The sequence below is a fragment of the Rhinopithecus roxellana genome, chromosome 17, assembly GCF_007565055.1.
Source record: "Rhinopithecus roxellana isolate Shanxi Qingling chromosome 17, ASM756505v1, whole genome shotgun sequence".
Taxonomy (NCBI): Eukaryota; Metazoa; Chordata; class Mammalia; order Primates; family Cercopithecidae; genus Rhinopithecus; species Rhinopithecus roxellana.
Genome location: NC_044565.1, coordinates 80,247,993 through 80,270,619, shown reverse-complemented (window position 1 = coordinate 80,270,619; position 22,627 = coordinate 80,247,993). Strand labels below are relative to the sequence as shown.

Genomic DNA, 22,627 nt, shown 5'->3' with positions numbered 1-22,627 from the left:
AATTATTTTCCTTTGGGTATATACTCAGTAGTGGGATTGCTGGGTCAAATGGTTGTTCTATTTTGAGTTCCTTGAGAAATCTCCAAACTGTTTTCCACAGTGGCTGAACTAGCTTGTGTTTCCACTAATAGTGTATAAGCTTTCCCTTTTCTCTGCAGCCTTACCAGCATCTATTATTTTCTGTCTTTTTAATAATAGCCATTCTGACTGGTATGAGATGTTAGCTCATTGTGGTTTTGATTTGCATTTCTCGAAATTATGGAATGCTGCATAAATTTGCATGTCATCCTTATGAAGGGACCGTCCTAATATTCTCTGTATCGTTCCAATTTTAGTACATGTGCTGCGGAAGCGAGCACTTGAATATTTTTTGAACACCCACTATGTGCCAAGGGTAGAGCAGAAAGTTTCTTCTCACATGGATCTTGCATTCTAGTCATGCGAGACTTACTACAAACAAACATAGACCCATTGAATGTATTAGGTGGTAAAAGGTGCCACGAAGGAAAATGAAATAGGGGAAAGATATACTCAGCATGGCCAGGAAACACCAGTCTGACAGGATGCTCTCTGAGCAGAGCCTTGGAAGCAGTGAGGGGGAAGCCAGATGGATAAGTGGGGGCAAAAACAAGGGGGGCCCAAGGCCTCAGGTGGGAGCCATTCTCGAATCAGCAGGGAGGCCTGTGTGGCCACTGCTGAGTCAGACAGAGAGGAGGTTGGAAGAGATGAGGTCAGAGGGAACTGACGGTCAGGTGGTGTGGTAAGAGCTGGCTGTATCTGACTCAGCTTCAGGAATTTGTCTTCCCAGGGTCAATTTTTCTTAGTGGCTTCTTAATTACTGAAGAAACATCAAAACTAAAATTAATGAATCTGAAGTGTCCTTTCAAGTTTGGGGGAGAAATACTCGAACAAGGGGCCCCTCCCTTCAAACCCCACAGGTATGTGCTTTTGAAAGCTTTGCTTCCCTTCTCCTCTCTAAAAGTGGTTTCCAGGCTGAGGAGCTGTGGGGGTGGCAGGAGAAGGGGGACTTCCTGCAGCAGGAACAGAAAACACCAGACTGTTCTCTGGCAATGAGCCTCCTCCCACCCAGCAGACGTCTCAGCAGGGGTGGTGAGGTAGGAGGTGGGTGACCTCGCAGTATGTGGCCCTGGCCCCGCTGCCCCTGCCCTCCTCACGATGGGCCTCAGCTTCTCATGGCTTAAAACCTGTTAGGTGTCAACCAGTTCTTTTTCCTGAAGCAACGGCAAGCTCTGGGATTCTGTAAGCCTTGAAAAAAATGTGCTCACAGACTTGTAGCAATCTCATGGCTCTCACTTGCTTTTCGGGAACTCTTTCACTTTACATCTGTGGGGTTAAATCACGAAAAAAAAAGTTCAGCTAAGTTTGCATGTCGAAATAAATTATTGACCATTTTGTTTTTCTACTGAGAATGGGGAACCCAAGGGGCCAAGTGGCATTTTAAAAAGCATGCATTTGACCTGTGGAACAAGAGACAGCCTTTAGTTCCAAACAGGAAAGTCAGTGGCAGTATTTAGTCAAAAGAGGGATAGAGCTCATGCTTTCTTTTCTTCCTTTTTCTTTTTTAAAGGACCAAGTTCTTGACTGAAAGTTCTATTTTCATGAGGAATGAAGGCCTTTGTATAAGGAACGATCAATCTCTCCCAGTATTTTTCTTCCTTACAAAAAAAAAAAAAAAATCTAACTTCTATTACCAAAAAACTACCTAAGAACTTCTGTCTTTCTCCTTGTATGTGTTTGAGATACCAAAATTCACCCAAGAAACAGAAAGAGAAAATATCACATGAGCATCAGGAATAGATAAAAACGACTAACACCAATAAAGCCAACTTACTGAAGAGATTCTGCCTTGTGTTCCAGATGGGCATGTCCTTGGCCTCACTTGCCTGGTGATATATTTCTACCCCTGACATCTGCCTTTTCTACTGCACATAATTTCTGCATCATCCCTTGTATCCCTTACTTGAGTTTTTAAATCCCAGACTATTTACTGGATTTTCACCTTTCTAAGCTATCACCATCTCTGTAGAAATTTCTGACATCAACTCATTTCTGGTCACCAGTCATTGCTTCAGAGTTGATCTTAATAATCACCTTCACCTCCCCAGGGTTAATCTTTTCAATACAGTGCCCAACAGTATCCCACTCTTACACATGCTGATCCTATTCCACCAAGATAATTATATCCCAGCCCAGCCAGGGGCTAGACAATATAGTATGGAATCCCTTGAAAATGAAAGTGCTTGTGCTAGATGTGAAGCATTAAAAATCAGGTGAAGATCCAGGATTTGTAATGCCCTTGATGATAGAATCATTTTGATTCCTTCTCATGGCTTATAGGAGGGAAGGACAAAGTGAACCACCAGTCCCAACAGTAGATACTTTTTGATGATGGTTTGTACTTCATCTTCCAGGGACCAAAAGATCAGTTTTAATATTCCAGCTTCATTTTGAAGGCAGAAACAAAAAATTCTTCTGAGAATCCTAAGGGCAAAGAACCAACTGACTCTGTTTCTGTGTTACTTGATTTTCTTGCTGCCTTAACAGCCCCTTTAGCATCCTCCTCTGCTTAGGCCATTTGTTAGAAACGTAGAGTGAGAGCTAAGCATGAGAATAAAAAAGAACCATGGAGGAGTACTTTTTATTCATTATTCACTGATTCAACAAATATTTATTGAACATCGACACTATGATTAATACTGGAAATATGAGTGTGCCAAAACAGACACAATCCTTGGTTTCATGATAGTTATAATTCAGTCGGGGTGTCATACCTGAATGAAAGAATCATGGAAATAAATGTGAAATTACAAATGTTATAGGGACTACAAATGAGAGGTACATTGTGCCAGTGTGAGTATAAGTGTGAGATTGGCCAAGGAATTCAGGGAAGGCCTCCCCCAGAAAATGACAATTAATTTCAGGTTTGGAGGAGGTGATGAGGAGATGAAGGAGCATTTAATGCAGACAGGATAGCACAGGCAGAGACCAGAGGCAGATATGCTCCCGGAAATCCAGAACAGATAGGACCAAGACAACAGAGAGGGATAGGAGACAGCAAGGAAAGCATGGTAACATGAATCAGGTAGGGACCAGCCCATGTTAATGATTTTTGTTTTCATCCAAAAAGCAATGGACAACAATTGTAGACTTCTTTAAAACTGTGTGTGTCTGTGTGTATGTGTGTGTGTGTGTGTGTGTGTGTGTGTGTATGTATATAGACAGAGAGACACAAATAGAGAGAGAGAGAATGAATTAGATTTGCATTATTAGATTTGCATTTCAAAAATGTAATGCTGGCAATGATTTGGAGGATGGATTGTAGCAGGGTGAGATTAGATGTGCACAATAAATTTGGAGCTATTTCATAATGCAGATGAGAGGTGGTGGGAGCTAAAAACTGGATAGTGGCAGAGAGAGATGGCAATGGAGAGAAGTGGAAGTATAAAATCAACACAATTTCAAGATGGAATGTATATGGGGGATGAGGAAGACAGAGGTGTCAAGATGCCTATATTTCAAACATGCATGATTGAAGTGATGGTGGTATAATTCACTGAAATTTATATCACTAGAAGAAGTTCCCTATTTCATTGCATGTGTATGTGTGTGTGTGTGTGTTTGCACATGTAGGCAGGCCAGAGAAATCACAATATTGGTTCTGGACACAGTGAGATAGATGTATTATTGAAACAAGTAGCAATTAGTCTGGAGTTAGTCAGAGAAGAGGTCTCACCTGAATTTATATGGTTTTGAATCATGAGTGTATAGGTGGTGATTGAAGCATAGGGTGTAGATGAGACTGCCTAAAGAGAAAATATAGTGTGAGAAAAGATAAAATATAAGATTGAGCCATGAGGATCTCTGACATTTGGAAATCAAGTAGAGGATAATGAATGTTAAATAAGATGGACAGAATTCCAAAGTAGTAGTAGGAAAACCTAGAGATCATTGTGTCACAGGAGCCAAGAGAAGGAAGTTTCAAGAATTTACAATAACCAGCACACAATCAGAAATTACTAGTCATGTGAAGTAGTAGCAAAATGTTACCTATAGCCAGGAAAAAAATTAGCAAAAAATAGAAACAGACCCAGAGATGTTGGAATTAATAGACACAGACTTTAAAACAGCCATTATGCATATGTTTACAGGTTTAAATAAAAAGATAAAGATAATGAGTAAACAAATGGATATTCTCAGTAGAGAAATGAATATGATAATAATAATAAAATATCTAAAATAAAAAGTTCACTGGATGGGCTTAGCAGCAGAGTGGACACTGCAAAAGAAAGGATCAGTGAACCTGAAGACAGAGCAGTAGAAACTATCCAAAGTAAAGCTAAGAGAAAAAAGGCTAGAGGTAGTCTCTGTTATCTGTGAAATGGTATTAAGCATTCAAATATTAATGTAATTAAAGTCCCCAAAAAAAGAGGAGAAAAAGATTTGAGATAAAAAAGAAGAGAGATTGAGATAAAAAAGTTTCGAAAAAATATGCAGTCAAAATTTTTTCCAAATTTGATGAAAAATATCAACGTGCAAATCCAAGAAGTTCAATGAACACCAAACATGAATGGAAAATGATGGCAGCTGCTTGACTTCAAATCTCCCCATGCAACTTACAAAACCCTTCAAATAAATAGAGTGAAAATAGAAAATAACATTATGGCTTTAGCATTACTAAGAATTGGAGAATACTACAAGCTGTAAATTATCAGCAAGTAGACAAATGCACCATATTCTAACAGTTCCCTTTTGCCCACTGCTTCAAGCCTATGGGTATAGAAAGTGAAGTAGGGAAGTATTAAAGAATTGTATCAAAAATAGTAGAGGGCATTAAGGACTTACATAAGGTATGCATACTCTCAAAAGAAAGCCCAACTAAGTTAAGAAAGGCTCTACACAATTTGGAACTTGGCAGTTCACACTACCAGCTGCAGGGAAAAGATTTGAAATGAGTGAGGCCCAGAAGTGGCAGCCCTGGAAAAGCACTGCTTCTTAGGGAGAATGAGATACAGAGAAGTGGAGGTATTCCTCGGTGAAATAGCTGTGAAAGGAAAGAAAAAAGAAAAGATAAAATTAATGTTTCTAGGAAAAAAGACACAGTAGTCCTTTTCTTTTTCTTCCTAACTTCACCATCAACATCTTCCATAAAAGAAACTTCACAGAAAAGGGCAGAACTAAAAGGAGATGCTGCTGTCACATGAGGAACTCTCTCCAGAGAATGAAGAAGTACAGAAAAACAGCAATCATATCCAAATAAAATTGTTGTAAAAAGTGAACCCAGGTAACTCAACTGAAGAAAATACTCCCTCACCTCAGGGGCGGGGCGTGGTGGGGGGAACCATGAGCTAAGGAAAATTGTAACATAATACTCCCACAAAAATTAATTTTCCTCAGAATAGAGTTTGGAGATATATAAAAAGAATCCAAAATATAAAACTGAATCAGAAATCGAAAACGCAGCAACACTAATGGATCAAGAAAGAAGAAAAGGAAGAAATGAAATGATAGTCATTGAACATAGGAAGAATATCAAAGAAAATGGCAAAATCATACCAGAAATGTAGACAAAATTATGAGGCCCACGGGAGAATAAATTTAAATGGAAATTTAGTAAAAGGCATTGAAGAAAAGCAGGAAAACAACAAGAGAGCAAAAGGGAGGTAAAGAAAGAAATGAAAAAGGTCAGAGGAAAGTGATCGAAGTGGAAGACCGGCCAAGGATGTCCAACTGGAGTTCTTGGACGAGGAGAGCAAAACAATGGAATATAACTATTATTTAAAATTATAATCCAAGAAAACTTTCTGGAAATAAATCAGGAATTGAATCTACAAGTGAAAGGGTTCTCTTGAAAAAGTTGACCTGGCATGATTATATCAGAGCCATATCCTAGTAGAACTGCCAAGCTTTAAAGAGGAAGAAAAGAATCCATATGGCCTTTTGGAGGAAACATAAAATAGCTTGAAAGGAGAAGAGGATTCGACTGACATTGGATTTCTCAACAACAACATACAAAGCAAGACGTGAGTGAAGCGCACTTTGAGAAGCTTGAGAAAATGCAAGTCAAGAACTTTATATCTAGCCGAGCGGTTCTTCAAATATTAATGATATAGAAAAACAGTTTTGAAGATGCAAGAACACAAGAATACTGTGCCCACATGCCCTTCCTGATGAATCCACTGCAGAATTAATTGTACTTTATTCAACTAAGAGCTGACTGCAGACACTTCAGCAGGAGGATTGAAGGTGGGCATTTCATATATAGATCTAGGACTAAGACAAGGTTGGAGATATGGATATAAGAATGGTAGTTAAACATTGCATTTTCTAACAGAATAGAAGTAGTACAATTTTTAAAATGGGAGAAGTGGGTAAGAAAGAAGAAAGTAGAATAAGATCATTGAGTTTACACTATAAGTAATAGGGAGGCAAAAGATACTATTTAAAACTGACAGACCAGAGGGTAAAAGATTAAAAAAATTTTAAAAAGGTAATGGAGTCCTACAAAGGTAGCCATTAGAACAAAATTAAACATTTTCCTAAATATCAAAAGGAATTTTCTAAAAAGGAAAGAAAGTACACAAAGAGCATTTTAAAAATAGGTTCAATGATTAAATTCTGCCAAAAAAAGAACTGGTTTTTCAGTTTATTTTATACAAAAAAAGAAAATTAAATGCAAGTGGTAAGCTGCTATGCACCAAGTGTTTAGCTTAGAAAAATAAAATACTCCTAGGAAACAATTTATCTTTTGTTTGCAGGACAGTCAAATAGATGTAATAGCACATCAGTTCTAGATGAGTGCTTAAACAGAACGAAAACCTAAGCATCCCAGCAGCAGCTACTTTGCACCAACCACTTACTATGTCTAGCTGCCTGCTGGTCACTTTATAGGAAGCCTTCACTGCAACACTGAGGCATTATTTTTATGGATGAGCAAATTGAGACTCAGAGAAGTTAACAATTAGCAGTAGGTCACTTCATTTTAAGTGGCAGAACCAAGCTTTAAGTATAAGTGTGTTGACACCAAGGCAATATGTCTTTGCTACTTTGTGGCAGGACACTGTTTTCCTTCTGTATCTCTTTCTTTCATCAGGTTCTAGCCCAGAATACTGGCCATTTTTGAGCTATTCACCTCTGTTGGAATTTGTAAGCATTAAGTGAAATTGTGAATTTGCCTGTCGCTGACTCCAGGGAAGAGATGAGTCAATCAACTCTGAAGAATCAAGATTTCCAGAAGATCTAAAGCCCCCTTGCCTTCCTCTTTCTCAGCTACCCATCAAATAAGAGGCCCCGTTGGAGAACCAGAAAGGACATTCTCCAAGCTGTCTGAAATCCCGGTTGGTACTCCAGGCTTCAACAACTTCAGCACAATGAGAGACAGCAAAGAATATCCTGGCCTTTGACAACCCCCTGCCTTCTAACATACCGAGGTTAATCAGACCCAGGACAATTTGGAAGGGGCTCTTCTGCCACAACTTGGGGAGTGGAGGATGGGAAGGCCATAGGAGCCCCAGCAGGTAGGCCACATAGCCTGAGTTATGGAATCTAACTCCGGTCTGTCTTCCAAATGTTTCTGGTGTGTCAGATCTATGGCAGCCTGAGGGGCATATTCTGAAGCCATTTCCCTCCCAGAAATCTCTGACTTCTTTCAGCTTTTTGATGTTATTATACTAAGAGAATATGAACACCTCCTTACAGCCAATGCTGTAGTTATAAAACAGTTCACCAAAGGGCCTATATTTCCTTGAGAACAAAAAGACAATGCAACAAGAAAAAGCATTTTAAAAAGATCTTCAAAAGAGGCTTGATAATTGCATCATTTAAAGGACCTCAGGGAGTCTCAATGCTACATAGGTCCTGGGACAAGGCACCTGAACTCCATGCCTTGGTGAACTGCATTTCTTTTAGCTTCTCTGCTTGGAATCAGGATATCCCCATTGTATGCTGAATTTTGAAGGCCGATTAGCATTTTTGGCTCTTCCCTGCTGGCATCACCCTATTTCCTTGGGGACCCCAGGCTCTCAGCTGTAGAAGACTCTCAGACAGACACACATTGCCCCAACATACTACCCTGCACACGTACTAAACTCTGAGGCTCCTGTGGAGTTGTGTGTTGTACTCCTCAGCTCCAGATCACTGTGTCCTGCCCTGGCCTCCACCCAGTCCTGATGGAGGCCCCAACATATGTGGCTCAACCCACACAGGCCTCAGAGTTTGGCAAAGTGTCCCATGCACAATAACTTTTGAGTCAGTAGTGCCTGCCCACCCCCCGCCCCCACCTTCCCCACCATCTGCAATGTCTTGAAGCCTACTAATGAACTAATTAATGTATCTTACATATTCTTGATATGGTAAATTCATGGGCTTAGGGAAACCTATTTTGTATTTTTTCTAATTCGTGCTTCCCCTGGACAGTTTACCAATACCTTGCTGCAGGCATTTACATTTAATGTCATCAGGAAGCAGTGAATATAAATGTGCAATAAATGTGCAGCTGTCCTTGGGTTCTGCACAATCAGTACTTTAAAAGTAAATAATGAGCTAAAAGAACAAACTTAGAGGGTAATTTCCGACCTCCTTCATGTCTCTAACACCATGAAGTTTTGCTGTATTGGTTGCATCTTTTGGCATTGTTCATATACTACGTGCCTGGATTCTGTTTCTTGAACTTGTTGGGAAATGGAATCATATTGGGGATGGCTCTGAGTTCCTCATAACCATAGCATTAGTTTCAGAATGTTCCTTATAGTAATAATAAAAAAGCTTCAAAACATGCTGAAAATGTTTTAGAACATGGTAGCTTCAAAGACATTCATTAAAAGGATAGGCTGGTCTGCATGCTGGCTATTTTATTGCTTTTCTAAACTTGGGTGAACCCCTGGAGGAGAAGCCCCAAATGGGGGGGTAGTTCCAGCAGCCCAGGATGGAGCAAAGTGGACAAATTACAGGTCTGCAGGAGACAAGTGGTCAAGAGAGCATGGGTCACTGCTGAGCAGAGCTGGGATCAGGCAGGTTGAAGGAAAGGCACAAGAACAGGACACCTCTCTGTCTGCCATAATGCCAAAGTCATGCTTCTGCTGCCTGGAAATTTCTGTCTGGCAGGAGAGGCTCATATTTCTTTTCTTTAAGACAGGATGATAATACACATTTGGTGATACAATTAAGAAACATGATATTGGAAAGTTGCTGACCAAGTGCCACCTAGCATTCTTTCTTCTGTACTAGCCACATGCTCATTCCTCATGGCTACTGCTAGCCATGTCCAAGAACCGGGGCACCAGCCTGGCAGGGTAAGTGTGGCTCCATGCTTTAAGCCAGAGAATTTAGTAGACTACGATCTGTTACTGTGTCAATCTGAAAGCTGAGGGCTCTGAAGGGTACGTGGTACCCATTCTCTGACTCTCACTCCCAAAAGTCGTTTTCTCCCTGAGTCAACATATGGTTGGTTCCCAAGGCCCTTCCTAGGAATTGGAAGCCAACAGTGACACAAAGCACTTAGGAGGCACACAACCACAAATGTGTGAGGTTTGCCTTCCCGTATTTTCTGGACCCATGTTCAAGCATGGAACTCTCTAGTTCATAAAGGGTTTTACTCTTTTGCAGGAGTCAGCAAACTATGGCCTGTGGGTGGAGGGCCAGATGGGGCCATGCTCACTCATTTACATACTGTCTAATGGTTGCTCGAAATCACAGAGTTGAGTAACTGAGACAGACTGGAAGGCCCACACAGGCAAAAAATGTACTATCCCGACCTTCACAGAAACAGTTTGCAGGCCCCTGATTTAGAGTAAGACCAGTTCTCCTGGGGGCAATGGATTGTCTTTGCTTTCAGCTTGACCAATGTCCCTGGGTAGGGATGGAGAGGGAGCCCATCTCTCTAGTTGATTCTGATGAGAAGAACAAGGGTGCTCCACCTGGAATGTGAGCCTCTGATCTTCCGGGCATCTGGCACGCCCATTTCTTCCACAGAGCAGGAATAGAAGCTCCTCCCAACAGGGGGTCTTGACTACTTGAGACCACTGTAAAAGAAAAGTAAGAACAAGTGATTCGTGTTTGTGTTTCCTGTAAAATGAACATGGTTATCAATACTATTAACCTGGTTACCACTTACTTTGATGCAGATACAGCCATGTTCATGTTTCACAGCTTCGTGAAACAGGCCTGCGCCTTCAATCAGAGGCAGTCCAAATGACAAAATTGCCAACCCTTTCTATCTGCAGTGGCCCAGGAATTATCAAATAACCGTAATTCCTATTAAACTCCTGCCTATTTACCATTACCTGAACCTTGAGGCAAAATCTAAATCCAAACCATCATAGGTAATCTCCAATCTCACATATTTTTCCAAAAGAATCATGTGTTAGGAAAGGATGATTGATAGCTCAAAGTCACCAGTGCTGATTCCCGTGTTAGCAACCATAGCTGAGGTCAGTGCTTAGAACTGGCGTGGGAAGATGTTCTCAAAACTGCAGCTTTGTGCCTTTGTGGTTATGTAACAGCCTCCTCCATACAGAGGATTACCACAAATTGGTGCTTCCTGCTGTTCTCTCATGTTGACGAGGCATTTTATATTCTGGAGGAATATTCTGGAGGGAGGAGGTTGGTGAAGATTGGTAAAATGGAGAAGACAGACTTTTTTTTTTTTTTTTTTTTTTTGAGACGGAGTCTCACTCTGTGGCCCAGGCTGGAGTGCAGTGGCCAGATCTCAGCTCACTGCAAGCTCCGCCTCCCGGGTTCATGCCGTTCTCCTGCCTCAGCCTCCCGAGTAGCTGGGACTACAGGCACCCGCCACCTCACCCAGCTAGTCTTTTATATTTTTTAGTAGAGACAGGGTTTCACCATGTTAGCCAGGATGGAGAAGACAGACATTTTAACAAAATATTCATATTTATCTGGTCTCTAACATGAAATCTGCATATTTTGTGGTATATTAATTAAGTCATTTTTGTAAGTTATAAATGATACTAGTACAGTAAGTCCTCACTTAATGTCATCAATAGGTTCTTGGAATCTGTAACTTTAAGCAAAACAACATACAGCAGGTTCATAAATAATGTCACTTCCTTCAATGTTTTGTTATAACATTAATGAGAAAAAAATGCTTTTGTTATATGTCATTTTGCTTAAAGTTGTAGTTTCCAAGCACCTATCAATGCCATTAAGTGAGAACTTACTGTATAATAACATATGTTAGAGTTTAATGGGCTCCCAAAAGATCTTCTCTCACCAGGTAGACAGTTCTCTCTTTTAGAGATAAAAGAATTGAGTCTCACAGAGACCGTATAACCAGTCAGAGTCCCACCACGTTCCCACCTATAATTCACCACTAAATCCTTAGTCTCGCTGCAGAAAACAGAAAAGATTTATTTTCTCAAAAGTCAACTTTTTTAGACTACATTGATCCTAATAAGAGAATTCAGAAAGCAACTCTTAGACTCAAGTTTTTCTGCTTATTGCCACCACCACACTCTCCCAGTCATATGACAAGAGTCGTTTGCAGTAGGAAGCAAAACAGAAATGCACTTGAGCAGCCTTTCTGTGTCCTTCCTCGCCTCGCCCCCATTGGGGGCCTGCATGATGGTGAGTGGCCACATAAACAGTCCCTACATCTCCAGGAGTCCTTTTCGCCATGGCTGCTGGAATGACTCATCCTTCTCTATCTGTAGCCTAGGCTTTCCCCTTCTTAATTTCCATGAGGGAGCAGTCTTAGATCAGAGCTTCCCCCAGGGGACAGGACCACGGCCCTCCCTAAAAGGTTCTGGATCTGGTATAAATCTAACCATGGGAGAAAACAGAATTGAGTTAGAGACAACATCAAGGGCAAACTTGAAGGGGAGCAAAAATCACAATATGGGTGTGGGAACCGGACCACAGAGTTACAGTGGTCATTTCTTCCCCACCACATCTTCTTTGTGAACTTTACCTTGCCCACTGCCCCAAGGGGCAACCATGTGGCTCATGGCCCTGGCCACCAATAATTGAACTGGGAGTAGACCCACTTTAGACATGACCCACTGTAACCAATCAGATATCTTTATCTAGAACTCGGAGTTGGGACACAGAAAGCCTGAGGGCATTTGTTGTCTGTGAGTGCTAGACTCACAAGATTCTGTGGGCTCAAGGACTGAGTTACACAGTCATTTAAGGTCATGTGCTAAGAGTATGCTTGACTGGGGGGAGAGGATGGAGCAGACACAAAGATAACTGAGAGAAAGGGAGGAGGAAGAGCAGCTCCAGACTCTAGCCCTTCAGTGATCCAGGTGCAATTCTTCAAACTGGGTTTCATAGTATTCCCTTATCACTGTGCAAGTAATTCCCATTTACTTAAGCTATTCTGAGTGGGTTTCTGGCCCTAGCAACTGAATGCTCCCTGACCATAAGATGAAATGGCTAGGGTGGAGCTGGGAGGCAGAGGCAGTGAGTGAGGGAGCTAGAAGGATTTTTCCAGAGAAAGTAAATCTTAGAGTCCAAGCATATGCATGCTATCCACACGTTCCAAATTTTAGGAGACAGCCCTGTTTCAAATGTGCCAGCTTGCCCAAATTTCTGTTTAGTCAATTGTGGTATATCTGTTTACATATATAATTTTAGCATCGGGAAGGCCCTCCTAAGTAAGACACAAACCTGGAAACCATAAAGTAAAGACAGGATTGACAGATTAGACTACCTAGCCCTGAATTTTTAAATTGCCTTTGACAAAAGCCACTGTGAGCAAAATTAAAAGTGAAGAGGCAGCTTGGGATCTAAGTGACAGCTGTTTAGACCCCCTACACACTACAGACTCCCTTCTGTTGCAGACCAGACCTCTGTACAGGTCCAGCCCTGGCTTTGTGGCTGTCACGACTACTGAAAATGTCGAAACTGTTGGCAGCAAGAACATGACCTCTTGCTGTCCCAGAATGAGGAAATGAAAGGGAAAAAAGAGGAAATGGGATGAAATGAAAAATGGATGAGAACAACATAGAGGAAGCAAGAAACATTGAGAAAGATGAAAAAAATGAGCTGCTTATCTCTCCTCTGGTTCTGGGCCCTCTCCTTTGTGCTATCCTAGTGTGTACTCTATTAGTCCATTCTTACATTGCCATAAAGAACTGCCTGAAACTGGGTAATTTATAAAGAAAAGATGTTTAATCAGCTCATGGTTCCTGTGGGCTCTATAGGCTTCTGCTTCTGGGGGAGGCTTCAGGAAACTTACAATCATGGCAGAAGGTGAAGGAGAAACAGGCCATGACCAGCAAGAGAGGGGGCGAAGGAGATGCTACACACTTTCAAACAACCAGATTTGCTGAGAACTCCATCATGAGACAGCACTGTGGGAGTGGTACTAAACCATTAGAAACCACCCCTATGATCCAATCACCTCCCTCCAAACCCCTACTCCAACACTCGGGATCACAATGCAACATGAGATTTGGGTAGGGACACAGAGCCCAACCATACCATTCCACCCTTGGCCCCTCCCAAATCTCATGTCCTCTCACACTGTAAAATACAATCATCCCTTCTCAACGGTCCCCCTCATTCCAGAATTAACTCGAAAGTCCAAATCCAAAGTCTCATCTGAGACAAGGCAAGTCTCTTCCACCTATGAACCTGTAAAATCAAAAACAAAAGTTAGCTACTTCCAAGATACAATGGGGGTACAGGCATTGGGTAAATACTCCCTTTCCAGAAAGGAGAACTCAGTCACAACAAAGAGGCTACAGGTCCCATGCAAGTCCGAAACCCAGCAGGGCAGTCATTAAATCTTAAAGCTCCGAAATAATCTTCTTTGACTCCGTGTCTCACATCCAGGCCACACTGATGCAAGGGGTGAGCTCCCAAGGCCTTGGGCAGCTCTGCTTCTGTGGCTCTGCAGGGCACATCCTCTGTAGCTTCTTTCATGGACTGATATTGAGTGCCTGTGCCTTTTCCAGGTGCATGGTGCAAGCTGTCAGTGGATCTACCATTCTGGGGTCTGGAGGATGATGACCTTCTTCTCACAGCTCCACTAGGCAGTGCCCCAGTGGGAACTCTGTATGGGGGCTCCAACTCCATATATTCCCTTTGCACTGCCCTATTAGAGATTCTCCATGAATGGTCTGCGCCTGCAGGAGACTGCTGCCTGGACATCCAGGCCTTTCCATACATCGCCTGAAATCTAGGTGGAGGTTCCCAAGCCTCAACTCTTACCCTCTTTGTACTTGCAGGCTTAACACCATATGGAAGCCACCAAGGCTTGTGGCTTGCACCCTCTGGAGCAGCATTCTGAGAAGTATCTGGGGCCCTTTTAGCCACAGCTGGAGCTGGAGCAGATGGGACGCAGGGCACCATGTCCCAAGGCTGCACAAAGCAGCAGAGCCATGGGCCTGGCCCCATGAAACCATTTTTCCTTCCTAGGCCTCCAGGCCTGTGATGGGAGGGGCTGCCCCAAAGATCTCTGAAATGCCTCATAGGCATTTTCCCCAATGTCTTGACTGTTAGTATTTGGCTCCTCTTTACTTATACAAATTACTGTATCAGGCTTTAATTTCTCCCCAGAAAAATGAGTTTTTCTTTTCTACCATATGACCAGGCTGCAAATTTTCCAATCTTTTATGCTCTGCCTCCCTTTTCAATATATAAATTCCAGTTTCAGGTCATTTCTCTGTTTATGCAGATGAGTTAGGCTTTTGGAAGCAGCCAGGCCAGATCTTGAACACTTTGATGCTTAGAAATTTCTTCTGCCAGATACCCTAAATCATTTCTCTCAAGGTCAAAGTTGAACAGATCCCTAGAGCAGGAGCACAGTGCCACCAGTCTCTTTGCTAAACCATAGCAAGAGTGACCTTTCCTCCAGTTCCCAATAAGTTCCTCATCTCTATCTGAGACCTCATCAACCTGGCCATCTCTGCCCATATCACTATGAGCATTTTGGTCAAAACCATTAAACAAGTCTCTAGGAAGTTCTAAACATTTCCTCATCTTCCTGTCTTCTTCTGAGCTTTCCAACCAATTCCACCCTTTGCCCATTATCCAGTTCCAAAGCTGCTTACACATTTTCAGGTATCTTTGTAGCAAGGCCTCACTTCTCTGGTACCAATTTTCTTCATTAGTCTGTTCTTGCATTGCTATAAAGAACTACCTGAGACTGGGTAAGTTATAAAGAAAGATGTTTAATCAGCTCACAGTTCTGTGGGCTGTAAAGGCTTCTGCTTTTAGGGAGGCCTCAGGAAACTTAGAATCAAGGCAGAAGTTGTAAAGGAGAAACAGGCACACCTTCACATGGCCAGCAGGAGAAAGGCGGGGAAGTGTTACATGTTTTCAAACAACCAGATCTCCTGAGAACTCTATCATGAGGCAGCACTATGGGGATGGTGCTAAACCATTAGAAATCATCCTCATGATCCAATCACCTCCCACCAAGTCCCATGTCCAACACTTGAGATTACGGTTTAACATGAGATTTGGGTGGGGACACAGAGCCAAACCATATCATGCACCAACTCAATTAAGCTGTTGTCATCTTAGTCATGGGCTCACTGTAGAACGGGAGTGGTAGGAAAAAACATTCAGTGAGTGGTCATAATGGTGGCTTAGAATTCAAACCCAATCCATGTGACCCCACAACCATGTTTGGGCAAATTAAATCCATGATTATCCAAAGGGTTTCAAAATCGATTTTTTTTAGATCTAACTGTTTCCTTCCTATTCTTATCATTTCCTTTTCCCTCAAAGAAAATTCCCTTTATTCTTACCACCCACTAGAATGGAGACTTGAAATTAGGTTCTGTTAGCTTGCCAAATGATAAACAGCTCTCTCAAATTAAGCCGCATCTCATCCAGAGAGAAGGCAATAAAAATAGTGATTTATGTGGTCGAGAGTACAGTGAGACGTTTTTATAGCATCACAGATGGTTTTCCAAATTGCAGAGCAGCTTTATTTCTTTCTGCATATCTCAATTTCTCAGTCCACAGTTTGAAAATAATAAAGCTGCCCTCTTCCTACTTCTCGGGTGAACTGGTTAAATCATGAAAGTCTATAAATAAAAGCACTTGAATCCTAGAGAGAAGAGTCAAATGATAAAATAATCCCATTTTTCATCCATATGATGACATTTCATCCATATAATGAGAAGGCTAGGCATATTGCAATGTTTGTGAGGAAACGATCTGGCCCAGAGAACACCTGACTCCTTGGAGTGTCAAGCTGGGGAAGAGAACTCAAATATATGCAGAGTACCGTTATTTCAGATATATGTCTGATAGCTCTGAAGTAACTACTGGAAGCACCTATGGGGTGGTATGATAAGATAACTGAGATTTACATTTATACTTAACTCCTCCTATTGTTTTTAAAAAACAAAACTGCTTGAGTTTGGTTTTCATCATGCTGGCTTCAGTCTTAGCCCAGGCTCTCCACATACTCTCTGTTCCAACTTCCACCCTAGGTGTACACGAGATGCATTCTCAGCACCTCTGGGCCCATTCCCTTCTACCCAAGCCAGGAGTGCTGAGTGCTAAGATTTGACAATCCAGATCAGAAGCAGCATGATGCAGTGTTGAGAACACAGCCCTGGAACAAGTCTGCTGCGTGTGAATCCCAACTCGCCTCTCTGACCTGGCATATCTCCTCATCCGTGACATGGGCGTGGCACTAACATGCCTACTCATAGGGCTCTGGGGACAGTTAAATGAGGCAGGGTCCATAAAGCACTTAGCTCACTGCCTGGTACAATGAATGGCAACTACTTTTCGTAGGCAATTATGAGAAATATGGTGAAGGTAGGCAGAGTAAAATAGTTGGATTGGTGCTTCTTCTGCAGGTGGCATTCAACTTTTTTTGTGTATTTGTTTGTATTTATTTTTCTTATAGCAAATTCCCTCTTTTAAACTGTGACCAAACAAATAGAATGATTGCTATGGTTTTACAATTTGCATGGCTGAATGAATATACCTTTAGTAGTTTTTTAAATCATGTTTCTAATTGTTAGAAAAAAAATTCTTTTTTTATCTTCTGGGATTTCAAGGGATATCTTCTGGGATATTATCTTCTGGAAAATAGGTATGAAATTGATATGGGATAGAGGCCATGGCATATATCCTACAAAATCTGTATCTACACTCTTATATTATACTTACTTGCCCGTATCTTTGAACTTGGGACCAATCATAAGATCCTACATTCTAGAGTTCCCAGAAAAAGAACATAGTAATTGAGTATGTATTGAATGTTGTTGGCTGGGTGTGGTGGCTCATGCCTGTAATCCAAGCCCTTTGGGAGGCTGAGGTGGGTGGATTACTTGAGGTCAGGAGTTTGAGACCAGTCTGACTAACATGGTAAAACCCTGTCTCTATTAAAAATTCAAAAAAATTTAGCCGGGAGTGTTGGCATGTGCTTGTAATCCCAGCTCCATAGGAGGCTGAGGCAGGAAAATTGCTTGTACCTGGGAGGTAGAGATTTCAGTGAGCTGAGATCACACCACTGCACTCCAGCCTGGGCAACAGAGCAAAACTCTGTCTAAAAAAAAAAAAAGTTTATGGGTGAGTATTGAGCTAAGTGCATTATCTCATTCAACCCTCAATCTTATGAAGCAAATACTGTCATTAGCCCTATTTTACAGATGTGGAAACTGAGCCTTAGAGAAGGAAGTAATTGCCATAAGTCACACATCTAAGAAATAATGAAGTGAAAATTTGAACCAAAAGCATCTGGATCCAGAGCCCATGTTTTAGGAACTTGCGGTGGCTTTGATGCATCAGAATGTGGGAGCTGCAGGCCTGTGTGAACTAGTCTTGGACTGTTAGCTGCTCTGCCATCCCACAGCAGCTGATAGGTTCATAAGAAGCCACCGGCAACTGCTGCCAAGTTACCAGTAAGAAAATCAGACACTTTGATCTATCTATCAATTGGAATGTGCATGTCCAGAATAGATCTAGGTATTTTTAAAAAAGCATTCAATGCCTGATTTTTAAACAAACTCCACATGCAAAGAAAATGCCCATGCATTTCTTTAAGCAGATATATAAGTTAGTGAATTTGTTTCTTCTTGTTAAAATGGTTAGAATTTGTTAGAAATTCCTTTTATCATAAAGTAAAAATTATCAGCTTTAACCTTCTCATTTGTCTCCTACTGCTTCTTTTCTTGTTCTTTATTCTCATCCATCCCCTTCTCTGTCTTTGCCTCTTCTCTTCCTCTATTACTTCATAAGAATCTAAGCAACTCCTTTAAACCTCAAATCAAATGTTCTTCCCTTGGATAGAGATCACTTCCATCCCCTTCATAACTAGCTGGGCCTGGTACCTTTTGGTTAGCAATTTTGCCAGAGATGTTGGAGAAAAAGGTGGCATTTCCTCTTGAAAATCCAGCCTGCAAGGTATTTACCATCTCATGCTGGTTTCGTAAGGCCCTGCTGTCCCTCCAGAATAGAGGCCCACAGCACTCACTAGGTACCAGGCATGGTAAACGTGCTTGCCCAAGCTCTCTAGTAGGTGGCAGATTTACCCAGGTCTGCCTGACTTTAGAGCCTATTCTTTTAATCATTATACCTTACTGTCTTTATATACAAGGCCAGGTTCTCTATGCTTCTGTGAGATAACTTTCCACAGGAATGTAGATAGTTATTGTAGAGACACTAGGTGCCACCTGCTATGGCCCTCAGAAGTGGCATCAGAATATGCCTGGGCTTTCTGTTTTTAGGACAAGGAAGAATGAATGTGACAGTGAAAGGTTCTATTTGTAAAGGATGGAAGAGCAGAAATCCCCAAATGCTAGACAGAAGAATGTGGACAAGTATATTGTATCCAATCATAGTATGTTAGAGCTGAGTTGGGCCTTAAAGATGATCTCCTCTAACCCCTTTATTTGCAGTTGAAGAAGTTGAGGATCTGAGACATTAAGAGAATTGTCTGAGGACACACAGCCAGTTTGTTAGATGCAGACCCAAGAATGAATTTTTTTCATTCAGAATAAGCTATTTTTTGCAGTCCACCTTCACTCTACTTGGGGTTCATTTCTTTTTAAGAAGTCTCAAAGATTAGAAAATTGAATCGTTTTGAGCAATATAATGTCACAGTGTACAATTCTGCTGAAAGTAATTATAACAGCAATGCCAGGAGATCTCCCAAATCCATGGGTTCCAAAATGTTTCCGCCTTTTGCTAAGCTAATATATAGAATTTCAAAACCATATTTATACCACATAAAATTTCCAAAGAGCTGGGCAATTTCCTATAAAAACTCAGTTATGCACTGATTGCCAAGTTGGAAAACTCAGGGTTTCCTGGCAACACCCACTTGGGCTCTAGGGAATGCAAACTTCTCAGCAAACAACTTCTTCTGACTTACCAACTCCATCAGCAGCCATGACCCGAGTCACAGTGGCCCTTTCTGATGTTCTTGTCTCTGTTGCTTATGTTTCTTAAGAACCTATAATCTTGCCTTAATCCCTTACCAGTCGAATACCTCCTACATGCTAAACTCCTGGAACGAAAGGTCTACATTTCTCTCATGCTAAGAGTTTGGGACTAGAATTCAGATGAACTCATTTCTGGTACTGGTTCAAAAGCAAATGAGCCCTGTAAATTAGTTACCTCATGGGTAAAATATAGACAATAACTCCTACCTGTTCATCTTTCAGGGCTGTTCTGAAGGTTTTCAACATCTGAAATTCACAGGATCATGGAGACGAACTAAACCATCATGGAGACGAACTAAACCAGATGCATCTAGCCCCTCATGTTAGAGTTGAGAAAACAGAAACCCAGGGCTTGGGGACTACCTTGAAGTCATCAAGGTCCTGGTTGATGACAAAATCAGGACCAAGCTTCTGATCCTCCCAAATATTCCTTCACTTCTCAGTGCTGCCTGTGATGAGAAAGATCAAAGCATGCATGCAATTGTAAATCATGACACAGAGGCAACATGCAATTATTTAGGTACTAATTAATGGGCTGTGTATCAAGTCAGCACTAATCAAATTCTTCATGCCTTGACAGGGTTGTAGCTTGTCAGGAATTTCTGAAGATGAAAAAACTATTTGTCTCAGGACAAATCCTTCTCCTTCCAGTAAATACAAGGAAAGGAGAAAGTGTAACCAGGGGTATTTGAGCTCAGCCTCCTCCAGCAACCATCTGCTGTGGCTTTTTTTTTTTTTAATTGTTATTGAGATGTAATTTACATACCATAAAATTCACCATGTTAAGGTGTGCAGTAGTATATTCATAAGGTTGTATAACCATCACTACCCTCTACTTCTAGAACATTCTCATCATCCTGTTGCTTTTTGAATGTCAGTATTGTCAGCTCAAGTACAGCTTCACTCACATGTGGCTCTCAGTTCAGGTATATTCTGTGCTATCCCTCGTGTAGTGTTCATCTTGACCTACATGATCAGATGTCCCAAGTTCACTCTGTATTTGAAGAGCTCCATGTCTACTAAAGGTCTGATTCCCTGCTGTGGGCCAGCAGTAGGAATGAGATGGTCACTAAGCCTCAAAATAAGCCTTAGCAATGAGAATCTAAAAAGCAAAGCTCAGCCACCAAGGCTAATTTGCAGGGCAAAAAAAGGAGAAAATTTCCTAAGCCAAGAGTGGGTAGAACTGAAAGTGGGAAGTCGGGCTAGTTTAAGGACTGTGGAGGGTTTTCCAAAGTGCACTCTCTCCTGCCTTAGAGCTCATATGCATGCTGGATCATCCTCCACCCCTATCACATCCCCCATTTTCACTTCATCTAAGCCCCCTGGGATGCTGGAGCACCCACTGCGGGAGGCACCTGAACTTCCCTATCACAGTCCATCTCACCTGTGCACACCATGATTACCTGCTGACTTGTCTGCATTCCTGAATAGACTGGAAGCTTCAAAAAGGAAGAAGCCCTGCCTTTTTGGTTACTTATTCACCCTGCTTCTCAGCATCCTCTGGCACTATCTCAGTAAAGACTTCTTGAACAAGTTATTAATCTGGCCACAAACCCAAATTTCTTTCTATATCCCTCTAATGCTCAAATTAAAGTTTGAGTGTGAGAATGTACCCGAGCCTCACACAGTTATTTATGGTGGATGCACAAAATAATAATCATCCTGGGTCAAAGCTGCTTTCCTGTAGCTTTCACTAAACAGTCCTCATTTTGATCCAAAGACCAAGAGAGAATACATCCTTTCCCTCTTCTCTGTGGTACCCCTTTAGGTATGTGACATGAGCTGTCATGTCCTCTATACTTTTTATTATTTGAGTTAACCAACTGTACTTCCTTCAGCAATTAGGCATAACATATGAATTATTTACTCATTCATTCAACAAATATCTTATGGCATGGTCTATGTATAAAGCACTGTGCCAAGGCAGTGGGGGTGAGCAAAGGCATGGCACAGACGCTGCCTTGAAGTCTACTGTCCACGATGGTTGTGCTCTTCCCACTCTCTGGGGTTTCTTGAATGTCCCTTTCCAGATGTGGTCTCCAGAAGTGGACAATATATTTCCAAGTAGTCTGACCAACACAGAGTTCAGAACTATAACTCATGATCTAGGTCCTCTGCTTCCAAAAACTTTTGACTGTTCGTGTTATCCTTAGATAAATGCTCAGGGTGTACTAATGGGGTGTGTGTGTGTGTGTGTGTGTAATGTAAAAAGACACTTGGCTAACATTTTTGTAAGATGCTTGTTCCTGATGCTTAAAACAAATATGTGGTAGTATTTCTGGTGATCAAATTTCAAGTTAAACACATCCTTATCTCAAGTCCCTCTCCTGCTTCAAAAATCTCTTAGGAATAAGCGGATTGCAATCTTCTTCATATCAAACTGAACTCATAAGAATGGACAAATTCTTTTAAAAAACAACACAGGATATTTTGCACTGCCACTAATGGTTCTTTATGATGTTTCTGAAAATAATTGGAAGGGAAGCATGGACATCTGGCATGTGAATGAAGCTGTTTCTAATTAGGAGGGCTGTTTGTCTTCAAAGCAGAGTGAGCACTGGGGTACTCTTGGATGTGCTCTTCTTTGATGATGCTTGCTCAGGGCCTGGCAGCCTCCAGCCTTCACCTATTTGAAGCCTGGGGTCCGTGGGTAGGGGGTAGGCCACCTCCTTTTAGCTTCTGACCTAAATAACTTTGGTCCTTAAATTCCTTCAGGCATTGGGCTTTTAACTTTGGTGTTTGCTTTGAAGCTGAAAAATATGATTTTTTTTTTTGTCATGCTGTTTACTGGGTACTTTCCGTCTGTGCAGGAGACAGTATCACCAAGAGCCAGAAGGTCAGCAGAAGAGAAAGTGCCTCTCATCTATGACAACTGGGATAAATGTGGGAGAACTCTGTCAGACTTGGGTGGTCAGGAGACCCAGGAACAATTCCAGGAAAAGTGGAGTGCCTGAGAGTCATTCTGTTTTCTACTCCTTTTTTTTTTTTTTTTTTTTTTTGAGACAGAGTTTTGCTTTTGTCGCCCAGGCTAGAGTGCAGTGGCACAGTCCTGGCTCACTGAAACCTCCAACTCCTGGGTTCAAGCAATTCTCCTGCCTCACCCTCCTGAGCAGCTGGGATTATGTGCCTGCCACCGTGCCCAGCAAATTTTTGTAGTTTCAGTAGAGACGGGGTTTCACCATGTTGTCCAAGCTGGTCTCGAACTCCTGACTTCAGGTGATCCACCCACCTTG

General features: G+C 41.7%; 1 long non-coding RNA gene and 1 other non-coding gene across 2 annotated transcripts; one reads left to right on the top strand and one right to left on the bottom strand.

Annotated features, from left to right (window-relative positions):
- Positions 1-252: 252 nt before the first annotated feature.
- LOC115894384 lies at positions 253-359 on the bottom strand. Its single transcript, XR_004054514.1, has one exon. It is a non-coding gene; the product is annotated as a U6 spliceosomal RNA (small nuclear RNA).
- Positions 360-652: 293 nt separating this feature from the next.
- Positions 653-20,088, top strand: LOC115894257. Its single transcript, XR_004054331.1, has 3 exons — positions 653-938; positions 7,112-7,535; positions 19,617-20,088. It is a non-coding gene; the product is annotated as an uncharacterized LOC115894257 (long non-coding RNA).
- The last annotated feature ends 2,539 nt before the right edge of the window (positions 20,089-22,627 follow it).